The sequence below is a fragment of the Pseudopodoces humilis genome, chromosome 15, assembly GCF_049639895.1.
Source record: "Pseudopodoces humilis isolate 2021_Gansu_Grassland_sample_001 chromosome 15, ASM4963989v1, whole genome shotgun sequence".
In the NCBI taxonomy this organism is placed as follows: Eukaryota; Metazoa; Chordata; class Aves; order Passeriformes; family Paridae; genus Pseudopodoces; species Pseudopodoces humilis.
This window is the reverse complement of record NC_142214.1, coordinates 18,004,858-18,016,895: the sequence shown is the minus strand read 5'-3', so window position 1 is coordinate 18,016,895 and position 12,038 is coordinate 18,004,858. Positions and strand designations below refer to the sequence as shown.

Below are 12,038 nucleotides of genomic sequence, written 5' to 3'. Positions count from 1 at the left end.
GCTGAAAGTTACCCACGGCATCGGCGGGAGGCCCTTGCCGGAGCTGCCCGGCGTGGCTGGGCGCCGTGCCGGCCGCGGCAGCCCGCGGGGAGCGGCCCGGGATGGATGTGCGGGCGGCCGCGGGGCCTGGCGCCCGCGGGGTAAGGGCGCTGCGCGGGCTGAGGGCGCGGCCGCGGGGCGAGGCCGCCGCCCGGCGCGGGGAAAGGCCGGCGCTGTCCCCTCAAGCACCGCCCGGGACGGGCCCCCCGAGGCGGGGCAGGGCAGCCGGGTGTTCCCGCTGTCCTCACGGGGATCTCCTTCTCCTCGCCCGGGTGGTGTGGGGCGGTCCTGGGGCTCAGCCCCGCGCGGTTCGGGGGCTCTGGGGGAGGTTGGGCGTGGGGAGGCGGCGAGGCTCGGGGGCTGCTGAGGGTGTGGGGGAGCCTTCCTTGCTCCTCTGTCCGGCCTCTCTCCGGCTCCATTGTCAGGTGCAGGTGGTGCCGGGGATGTTTGGTTACTCGCAGCCTCTGCCCCAGCCTCCAGAGATGGTCCCGGCTCTGCCCTTCTCCTCCCGCCGGCCCCAGCCGCCCGCAGGGGCTCACCCCCACCTGCCCCAGCTCTGAATTCAACACAAACGTCTCCAAATCCTCCTGCTTTGATGTACGAGAGAGCAAATATGAAAAGTGGTAATCGAGAAAGGGTTGAAAGCTTTGCATCCGTGCCTTGGTTCGGCCATTCCCGGTACGGTCTGAGGGATTGAGGATTTCATTCACAGACTGAGTCAGACAGGGCCATAAATTTCACCGTGACTTCTGCCGCACGGTCTGAGCAGCTGAAACCCCGTCTGCCTCAGTTCCAGGATACTTCTTGGGGAAGGTGAGTGCTGGAAAGCCAAATCTTCAGTGTGGAGGAGCTGTGGTGGGCACAGGAACTGGGGTGATGTTAAACACCCATTACTTTTCTTGGTGCTGGCACCAGCCAAGGGCTGGCTGCTCGTGGTGGGATAGCCCAGCGCTTCCAGATCTTCGGCTCCTGGGGGCTGTTCTCTCAACATCCAGGCCCCAACTCTGCTCCTTGGCATCCTCACCTGCATTCTCCGATCATAACATGCATAAAAAAGATCCCCACTCAGTTCTCAGGTTAAAATCTCCTCTGATAAATGATTCTTAATTCAGCCCCAATGCAGTATAAAATAGAAAATTCCATTTTAGTTCATTTTTCATTTTTATTCCACTTTCTTACGATAATTTTTCATTAAGCATCTAATCACATCCTAACATTTCTCATCAGCAAGGCTCAAGGTGCTTTACAAAAGAGAGAAAAATGTGATTATTCCGATTATCCTTATTAAGGCTTAGGTTTTGGGCAGCTTCTGCAGATAATATAGGCCATAAATAATTAAAAGTACAATCTAATTAGGAGAAATCCCCAGTTGTAAACTGAAGTGCCAGACCGAAGAAGGCAGTGTGCAAAGGCATGGCCTTGTAACATAATATCCCTGATCAGAACAGTATCCCATTAACCCAAAAATCTCCCCTTTCCCACCCTGTTTGCCCCAAGGACAGGTAATTCCATGTGCAGGATCCAAGGGAGGGAGTCTCAGTGACCAAAAGCAGCCTGGAGAATGTACTGTTGAAGTTCCTTGTTATTTCAATAATGATCTTTTGTTCATCAAAATATCCAGCCTGAGCTGAGCAGGGTTGGTCATAGAACTGATGGAGTATTTTAGCAGAAACAGGGTTTGGAAATAAGAAACATTGCTCAGACTGGAGTCCAGAAGATACTAAAAAAAAAGGTTTTGGCCTGGATTCAGTTCATCCACGACCTAAATAGAATTATGACCTGAAACTTGCTCTGAGCTCTTTGTCAAATTTCATCAAAGTTGGACATGGGCTTTCCTGTTGGGGAATTTAGTTTGCTTGTGCTAAACTGGGTCTGTGTATCCCAACAGCTACGTGTCCTGCTGGGGGCTGGCTACATCAGGATTGCTGTTTATCCACATAATTCAGCAGCAGGACTATGTGGATGAAATCCTTGTTCTCATTCCAAGTACCTGCTGTCACATCTGAGTTATTCTGTGGGAATATTTTTGCTCTGGAGCTGTGGTTACCCAGCGCTCAGCCATGACCTAATTGCAACCTTCTCGTAAAGCAGAAACGTTCCTGAGTTTGGCTTTGTAGTTCACCTTCTCAACAAGTAAATCTCTGCTCTGTAACACCATCTACCATCACTTTAGCCCAGTGTTCATGAGGGGTCACGAGGCTGATGAGGGCATTGTGTGTCTCTACAGCAGATTCTCCCGCTGTACCATTGCAGTGGCTAACTCAGAACAGGTGTAGACCATATTGTCAATGAAAATTCCTAAGTCTGGTGATCTCTATCAGCTTTCTTACCACTAAAGGAACTGTACCTGTGTTACTGTGGTGTTGTGTCATTTCCTTTTAAGTTGGTGGTATGAGATCAGTTACAAGTGAAGCTGAAAAAGCCCAGGCTGCCTTTCTGCCTGAGTGGGCTTAATCTTGGCCAAGTTGGTGTAATTTTCAAATTTAACTCAAAGGGATGCTGATTGTAAATTACATCGAAATGAGCCCCTAAGTCCCTTAGGGTCTTGAACAGACGTCTGTCTTGATATATCTGTGCTGTAATTTCTTCATTTGTATTATGTTAACTGTAGATCAGTCTCCTTGCTGGAATCTCTGAGTAGTGAGGCATGGCTGGAGCTCCCAGTAATGCTGGTGGTACTGGTAGAGTGCTGCACATGGCAGGGGAGGTCCTGCAGAAAGGAGGAAGCTGGCAGTGCAGACATTTTGAGCAGCAGAATGAGGGAGGGTGAGAGGGAAAAATAGAAAAGTCAGGAATAAAAATGAAACCACCACCAGGGTTGTAGATGATGATGGGTTCCCTAAGAACATTCTCCCTCTGCTTAAGAGAGGGAGAAGAGTTTTCCTGGAGAAGTGCATTTCCACACAATGAAGCCTTTGATTTCTTTCCCTGCAGGAAGCACTCACATCTTTCTTTCCCTTACCTCAGGAGACATTCCCATTTCCTTTTATTTACCAGTGTTTGGAAGGAGATGAGGCACTGTTGGGCTCCCTTATTAACATAGTCTGTGGAGAGCTCCACATAAATCCCTGAATTTCCCAGTCCTGACAGAAGGAGGTGTTTGTGGAGTTGAACACAAGGTGGAGGTTCTTGCACAAGGAGGGTTTGATGCTGTCCCAGTCCTGAGCTTGTGACTCTTAATCCTGCCTTGCTTTGAAGTCTGAAGCTCAGGAGTCTGCATTAATGATCAAGGGGCAGAGCTGAATATGGAATTCCTGTGGCACAAAGGTAAAGGTGTGGATAGGAATGTGGAAAGGGAATATTTAAGAGCAGTCTGGCATGTATAGTTAATAATATTAAAAAAGTAATCATGTTAATTTCCTATAGGTGTTCAGGTTCTCAAGGCTTTGAGCATCTTCTCATTTCTTGCAGATCACTGGTCTCTGGCTGAATCCTGTCATGTCCACAATATTAAATTCCTTGAAGAGTAGAAAACTTCAGGTTTGAAAACTCTTGTCCTTCTCTGCAGTGGGAAACTTGCTCTGCCCCCTTAGGCAGGAATGTCTGTTCCTCATGCAGTGTTTCAGAGCTGTGCTTGGCATTTGGCTGTCACTCTGTCCCGTTCTGCCAAGTGTCAGTGATCCCTGAATGCTTAAGAAGTTCCTTGGGACTCTCAGCAGATGTGAAGCTCTTCTAAATTTGAGATTTGTCAGGAGCAGAATGCGTTAGAACAATTATTCCTGACTTTGACTTACGACTGTGCTAAAACTCACTTATTTTTACCACAGAGTGTGCTCTTTTTAGGGCTCTGAGCTGTTTCTCTAATTCAGGAGCTGTTCTTCACAATTTTTACTTCATAATACGGTCAAAAGGGCTGTGTATCTTGCTACACATAATATACAGATATATACAGCATTTTGAAGTCTCATGTATTTTTTTTGTGAGCACAGGATTTCCTTATGTATTTCATACCATGATGTAAATGAATATTTATGGAGACGTGTGAGGTTTTTGGGTCAGCTGTGTCAGGTAAAAATTTGATCCAAATCCCAGGAGAAAAACCCCTGCCTCTTACATTGCATTCCCTTCTTGTCCCCAGGGAATAAAAAGACAAAATATTTTAAGCCATTGAATGTGCATTGAGCTTTTAGTTCATTAGCTAAGTAGGAATAGGATGTCTTTCTTCAGCTACATTCAAAACTGAAGAACAAAAAGCTACCTTGAAAAATGGCCTTTGGGAAGCAGATGGCAGAAGCCAAGAAACTTGAGCCCTTTGCTAATGAATACTCTGTCCTTAACATTGTCTCTTTTGTTTCCCACACTTCCATGAGCTGCACACGGATTCAATTTGCCAATTTTTAACCCTTCTTCCTGGTGCCTGATCCGAGCACAGTTTGGGAGCTGGAACAGCTGTCACTGAGGTGCTTGGCTTGGGGTTTATTTTTGCTGCCTCTTTGTCCGTGTGTAAGCTCTGGCTCAGGTGTGTAAGGCAATCCAGGAGACACAGCTTGGGTGCATCCTGGGGAGAGGGAATCAAAGCTTTTCCAGCTTCCTGGCAAAGGGTGGAACAGAGACAGGGCTGGGAGCAGGTTTGCTTTGATGAAAACACAGCAGCATTCCCACTGTGGCTCCCGTTGGGGAAGGTGTTGGAGCTGTGCTGGGACTTCTTTAAGGAGAGCTGTTTTTCTTGGCATAGTCCAAAAATTGATGGAAAGTCAGGGTGGAGCCAAGGGATTTGGCATCATGGGAATTTCTCACACCAGCTTGTCTTTGTGTGGCAGCACCACAGAAGTGCTTTCTGCTGAGAGAAGCATTTACATCAGATGTTTACTTGAGACAGTGAAATTTATTCCAGTGAGTGATGATTGCCCAGGGTAAATGCAGTTCTTACTAATGACTGTATTGTTTCCAAAAGCACAGCTAGCTCCTAGAGTTGCTGTTTGCCAGATTGTTTGGGGTTTAATTAATCATCCATTTAAAACAAAAATGGCATTTCATATCAAGAACATAATGTACTTTCATCCCTCATTTTTCTCTTGATAACTGTTGAACAAAGATCACCAGCAGAGAGTGCTGGTGCTCTTTCAGAATGTGGCAACAGCTTCTGAAATTGATTGTAAAATCTAATCAGACTTTGTTCCATAATTCTATTTTTAGTTTTTCATTTGCATGAAAATGAAATGTTAATCAATTACCTGTAACTTGATATCTTGCTCTCTCTAATTATCAGTCTTTTTGTAGCTTACTACAGGGGAAAGACTGTTTTTAGGAGCACATCTATGTATTCATAAAAATTCTAATTGGCACTTTTTGAAGCAGTTAAGAGAAATTAATCTATTTTATTTCAATATGTTTTTTTGTATCCAACATATTTTTCTCCTTTCACGTCTCTTCTTTAATTTCATGTTCAGAATAAGCTGGTTATTCTTCAGTACAGCTTCTCTGTAGCAGGGGAAGATGGTTCTGCTCCTGCAATTAGCAGAGCTCTTGCATGTACATGGCACACTCAGTGTTTCACTGAGACCATGCCTTTACCCTTCCCAGGCAATGCAAAGTTGCTCCCAGCCAGAGATTGATGTTGGTTTGGCCTCTTTCTTTTCTCACTTCTGAGTCTGCTTCTGACATCAGCATTAAAGATGAGTTACAAGAGCTTTAAATCAAAGATCACCCCCTGTCCCCCATCCCTGTGGCATTTATCAATACGGATGTACCATTTTAAGGTCTGGGGGCTTTGAAGAGGTTGGGCTTTTTGGTATCAAATCAGCCATGGTGGTCACCTCTTAGGCTTTATGGTCATTGGAATATCAGGATTAGCAAGTCTGGTTTTTGCTGCAGAACCTGCTGTACATCTCATTCACTTGTAATTTCACACAATCTTTAGTCCTTGAGAGCAAACAAACAATGTGCTGAAGTTCAGTGCCTCCATGCCTTACTTTTAACAGTTCACTCTGGTCCAAATCCATTGGAAGTTGAGGGAATCTTTCCATTAATTCTAGCAGATTTTAAAGACACATCTCTTTCTAAAGAGACTTGAGAGGTAAGAGTGCAGAGAAGCAAGGGAGTGGTCAACTTTCCTGCATCAAGGTTGTTAACATATAATAGACATCAGTTAAAGGCTTACAGGTCCATCTTTGTGAGAAGAACAGACTTTTGTAAGGAAATCACTTTGTCCAGACTAACCTTACTTTGCCCAAATTACATTTAACTGTAAGGCACTGAGGTGTGAGTGTGTTTAGGGCAGAGCTGAAACATTTGTTTTTCCATAGTTGGCAGTTGTTTACCACTCTCCTGGATACACAGCTCTCCTCTGCAGTTCTGCACAGAGAAGGGCCAAGGTTCAGCAGTTAGAATAATTCTCCTTACAGGTGGTACCTGATCAATCACCTCAAGGGTGACATGTCGCTGCTGACCTCTATATTACATTTCACTGTGGTAAGCTGTTCCTTTTCTCCCCCTTCCTTGCAGGCCTTTTCTTCACCCCAGGAACCACGCTGCACTTGAGTTACCATCCATTAGAGGTACCTCCCAGACTGACAGACTTTTAAAACTCTTTACACGCAGCAGCATGAAAAATCTTTGAGCTGGGGCTGTGTTACAGTGTAAATCACAGAAGAGACAGGACATGAAGTTGCCTTTGCAGAGGTTTCTATATCAATTACTTCCCTCCCAGAAATGTGTGGTCATCAAAGTTTTATTGTATAGAATTGGTAAAATAATACACTTGTGTAGAAAGGCACAGCAGTTAACTTAGTGAAGGCCAAAGGAATAAGTAGTGTGTAACTGTTCCTGCTCGTGTGTTTTGAGTAGAATTTTTCTAGCAGTTCCACGCATGTCAGGTTTGATGGTGTTAATTTCAGGTGCTGTTGGTCTGTGAATAGCCATTTTTGCCATCTTGGTGAATGATAACTCATGTACTTCATGCCTCAATCTCTCGTCTGTCTGATTCTGTTTGCCTTCAGAAATCGTAGTTGCTCTCCAGCCACACTCAATGGCAGGACCCAAGGGAGCCTTTCAGGCCTTGTCACAGCTCAGGGCTGGATGTGGCAGCAGCACCAAATCCTCTGCATATGACTGAAAGATGGCCATGGCCACCCTGAAGGTGCTGGGTGCTAAAACCAGGTGGTAAAACAGCAGCAAAAGCTGCAGAACTGCATGTCTGAGCTCACTGTACATGTGGGCAGCAAGGCAGGGCCTCTGCAAGTGCAGACTGAACTCTCAACCTGACTTTGGATCAACCATTCAACCTTCTGGTACCTTGGTGCTTTCTCCACACCTTTCTTGTGATTTTTACAAGGTTTGGAATATTTTTGGCTTCTTTTGGTCTGTATTCCCAAATGTTGGTTCACTCACTTCCTTTTCTTCGATGAGTATCTGTCAAATTGACCTGGAAGTGTCCAGGGCTGGGATGGATGGAGCTTGGAGCAGCCTGGGATAGTGGAAGGTGTTCCTGCTCATGGCAGGAAGATGGAATGAGATGAGTTTTAAGGTCCTTTCCAACCCAAACCATTCTGGGATTCTGACTTTGGCTTCTGTGACAAGAAATACACTCTCCCTTTGCAGAAATGCCTGTTCCTTGCTCCTGATCTCATTCCTGGAAAACATCCTCAGCTTCTTTTCTTAGGTTTTTTTAACTACTTCTTGTATGACTGTCTGTTTACTGTAGGGTCGTTATTTTGCCCAATAATATATTTTATAGACAAAAAAACCCTGACTTTGGTGAGGATGTTCTGTCTGGCCCCAAGAGCTGAATGCCACTTCTGAGTGCTGCTAACCCTTTATATTTACATGCAAAGAAGAAAAGTTCTGTTAAACTGGCCCGAGATCAGAGATGCATGGAAATTAATTGAGGCCCCTGTGCGCTGTGCTGAGTGGATGCTGAGCTGAGCTCTGGTGTGTCTGTACAGGAGGGATAATATCAGCAGCTTCCTGAGCTCCAGCTGCTGCGGACAAAGGGCGGCAGACTTACAGCCATTCCTGGAGGGAGGAACTTTAAGATGGAGGAATTTTAAAGAATGTGAAGGACAACCTCTTAAAAAATTGTAGGTGGAGCAACTCCAGGTTTTCCTAAGCCCGAGATTTATTCTCCTACTTTGAATTAGTTGCCGTTGTAGCACTTATCTTTTGTGCTTTTTAGCACAACCACCGTGACCTTTGTGTGATTGCATAAATTGGCCCGAGCACGCTGGAACAGTTATTAGGAACCCTTTTCTTGTGTTGTTTCCTGAATTCCCACATTGTGGCGTGATGTGTGTATGGAAACTGCTCGCTTCCTCCGCTGGCAGCCGTTCAGATGTGCGCTGGAGCTCCTGAGCGCCGGGCTGGGCGGGGAGCTGGGTGAAGGGAGGATACAGGGGGACAGGATTTGAAGGAAGAGAGTTTGGATTTCATGTAGCTTTGTTCTTTTGCAGTCCCGATAAGGCTGGTATCTCCAGCTGTGTGGGTTGAACATGAGCAGTGCTCCTGGAATAGGCAGCAGAGAAGCCGAGGTTTACACGCCTCGGGCAAGGCTCGCTGCTCCCCAGTGCCTGCATGAAGCAATAGTTGTGCTTTCCTGATGACTCTGCCTCCTCTCTTTACTCCCATATTTTCTCTGAGCATGTGGGAGGGAGACAGGATGTGTGACTGAAGCACAGTTTATAACTCTTTCTCTTGCTCTAGCTGTGCATTTCCCTTACAACGCTGCCCCACAGCATCCAGCAAATGTGGCCTTCAGTAGCTGCTTCTCCACTGCCTTTTCTTTTTTCCCTTGGCGTTTCAAACTGTAAAGTTATGAGATGTTAATGAGCTGTTTACATGTTTTCTGCGTTTCTTCCATTAAAACATTCCAGTGCATGAATGTTGGTTATGAGGTAGGGGAAAAATAGATATTTATACATGATGCATTTGGGATTTCTGTAATTCAACTTCCTGAATTTTTGTACAAGTCTTTCTTTTCAATGTTAAGAGTTGGGAATGTGAGAAAGGATTTATTTGCTCAGAGTGACTAAAAGGTAAATGGGTGAATCTCTTCTCATATGCAAGCCAAATTTCACAGTGCAAGGATTTTACATGTGGCCAGTTTTTGCACTTTCAGTTCTTTTTGGAAACTGGTGGCTTCTTAGGCCAAACCTTACCAAATCGGTAGTGCTTAGTGGGCTTCATATTTGCATGATCAAGCCTTTATGTATTAAATCAGCTGTGGACACACTGTGACAGCTGCATTCAGTTTTTTGTTTTGCTCTTTTTTTTTGAAATTACAAGGTAATGACCAGGAGCCAAGTGGAAGCTGTCACTGGGAGATTGTCCTCCTTGGGAGCTCAGGACAGGAATGGCCTCACTGGGGGAGGATTCCAGTGCTCCCTATGCAAAGAGCTGGAGGAGGAGGTGGATTGTGAGAAAGGCAGGGTACGATTGTTTGTACACAAATAAATCCCTACTGAAGGACCAGTTTGTTATCTCTCAGCCTTGTTTAGACTGGGGATTTGCCCTGATTACAGGGACGGGGTGAGGAGAAGCTGGTGTTGCTTAGCCCATTTCAGAACAAGAGTTTTGCCTCTCTGATGCAAAGACTGGTTCCACTGCAGACCTGACGGTGTTACTGCCATTACTAACCCTCTATCAGATCTTCCAAAACAGGACTGCTTTAAGTCTTTTTAGCAGCATTTTGGGATCATTTTACAGGCTTTTGAATGGGGTCACATGCACAAAGGTGAAGCGTCCATGCTTTGCTGTAAAGGCTGTGGAATGTTTAAAGATAAACTGTTTTAGGAGTTGAAATTCCACACTGTGATTCCAGGCACAAAAGCCTTCAGCAAAAGCCACCTCTGAATGTGGCCACCATCTTTTATCATGTGATAAAATGCTGAAACACAGCAAAATCAGAGTTGTATTTGGGGAGAACTGAAGTGTCTTCAGTCTCATCTTTCCACACTGACCATTATTTCCAGGTGTGTCAGAGTAGCAGAGGTGTGTGGATATTTCCTCTTAGGATGGCCTAAGCTTTGGAAGATCACACGATGTACATTTTGGTTTTAAGCAGAACATTATATACAGGGATCTCCTTTAATACCTTGCCTATATGCAGTTAGTCATGATGAGTTCTTGCCTCGCTTTCATTTATTTTCAGCATCTGTCCAGCAAAAACGGGGGTGAGTCCTGGGCAGGTGTACATTGCTATAAACCCATTTCAGTCCAGCAGTTTGGCAGGTTGGTTTTGATGGGGCCGACTCCTGTAGGTGCTTCCAGAGCTGCCCAGGTGGCTCCTCCTGCAGAGGGATCAGGGCTGTCCTGGAGGGCAGCGGGCACAGCATCACCAGCCAGGCAGGAAGATGATTGTCCTGCTGTGCTTTGCACTGGGATGTTCTCGCCTCCAGTGTTTTGAGCAGTTTTGGGCAGTTCAATATAAAAAAAAAAAAATAAGCTTTGAGAAGAGTGTACAAAGCAGGCCACGAGGATGGGGAAAGGTCTAGATGGACTCTTACGAGGAGTGGCTGAGGTCACTTGGTGTGTTCAGCCTGGAGGAGACCTCATTGTGGTCTTCAGCATCCTCCCGAGGGACATTGGAGGGGCAGCTCCGATCTCTCTCTCAGTGAGCAGGGACAGGAGCCAAGGGAACTGCTGGAGCTGTGTCAGGGAGGTCTAGGTTGGGAATTAAGGAAAGGTTCTTCCCCTAAAGGGTGCTGGGCACTGCCCAGGCTCCCCAGGGAATGGGCACAGCCCTAAGGCTTCCAGAACTCCAGGAGCGTTTGGACACCGCTCCCGGGCACAGAGTGGGGTTGTTGGGGTGCGTGTGCGGGGCGAGGACCCGCGGAGGCTGCCTCGGTGCGTCCGTGTGTCCGTGTGTCCGCACACAATAGCGGCGGGCGGGCGCAGCGGAGCGGGGGCGGTGCCGCGGTCGGGGCGGGCCCGGGGGCGGCGGCGCTTCCTGCCCGCCCCGGCCCAGCGCGTCCCGCGGGCCGCCCGCGCCCACATCAGCGGAAGGAGGCGGAGGAGGGAGCCGAGCCGAACGCTCCGCTGTGCTCCGTGCCGCCGAGCCTGCCCGGTGCCGCTCCGCCGCCGCGCACAGGTAACCGCGGAGAAGCAGCGAGCGCAGCCCAGCCCAGCCCAGCCCAGCCCGCCCGGGCGCGATGCCGCGGGCCGCCCTTCGCTGCCGGGGCCGCGGGCGCTGCGACTGCCCCGGGCGGCGCTGCCACTGACAGCCGAGCTGCCACCGCCGGGACGCGGACTTTCCCCTCTTTGTGTTTATTCTGCCGCTCTCGAGGTACCGCTGTCCTCCTCCCAGCGACCGCGGGCAGGTCCTGGGCTGACTCTGGGATTTTTTATTTTGTTTTTTACCCTCTTCCCGCTCGATTGCCTGTTCTGAAAAGTATATTTATTTTTAATAAAAGAAAGAGTAGAGCCACAAATCCGGTTCGTATCACATTCCCCGTTCTGTGGAGTCCGGTTTGTTTCTGCGGTTAAAAAAAGTTTACTCCCCCTCCTCCAGTTTTATTGACACTGAGGATGAAGAAGGATTTGCAAATGAAAGCGCCTTGAAATACAGCATCTTTTGGAGAGAGCTCTGCAGTTCTCCAGCCCGTTAAATCTCGAATTCCAGCCTTTGCCCCTGCTGAATCCACTGTTCTGCCCTTTACTCTCCGGGGTAAAAAACCAAACAACAACAACAAAAACCCGAGGGGAAAAAGAATACCTTTGGCAGCAGGGAAGCTTTGTGTGACTGACCCAACGAGCTACAAGTGTCCAGTTTCTGAAAAGAAGAAAAACCTTTTGTCTTCAGCAGATCAGTAGGTAAGAGATGTGCTCATGCTGCAAGGGACTCTGCATTCTTTCTTCAGCCTTAACCTGGGATTTAGACTGGCTCTCTTCTGTGTCAGCTTTTGTCCATCACTTCTTTCTCCTGTAAAGTTTATTTTTCATCTTGCAAAATTCTTGAGGAAAAAAAAAAAAAAGGAATACACTCATCCACCTATTTCACCAGTGGTAGTAAATTGCCAGAATGAATAGTGATGTACTTGTGTGTAATTGGATTGAGTAAAACTCGG

At 47.1% G+C, this 12,038-nt stretch overlaps 1 protein-coding gene across 2 annotated transcripts in view; it reads left to right on the top strand.

Annotated features, from left to right (window-relative positions):
• The first annotated feature begins 81 nt into the window (after positions 1 to 81).
• AMOT (angiomotin) overlaps positions 82 to 12,038 on the top strand; it is a 57,700-nt gene continuing 45,743 nt past the window's right edge. Inside the window, exons 1-2 of one of the 2 annotated variants that reach the window (XM_005527406.3) lie at positions 10,972 to 11,062; positions 11,483 to 11,784. The gene's annotated coding sequence lies outside the window, so the exon portion shown is untranslated. Of the gene's footprint in view, positions 141 to 10,971; positions 11,063 to 11,482; positions 11,785 to 12,038 lie in introns of those variants that run through there. The other variant, XM_088062583.1, reaches the window with a different exon arrangement.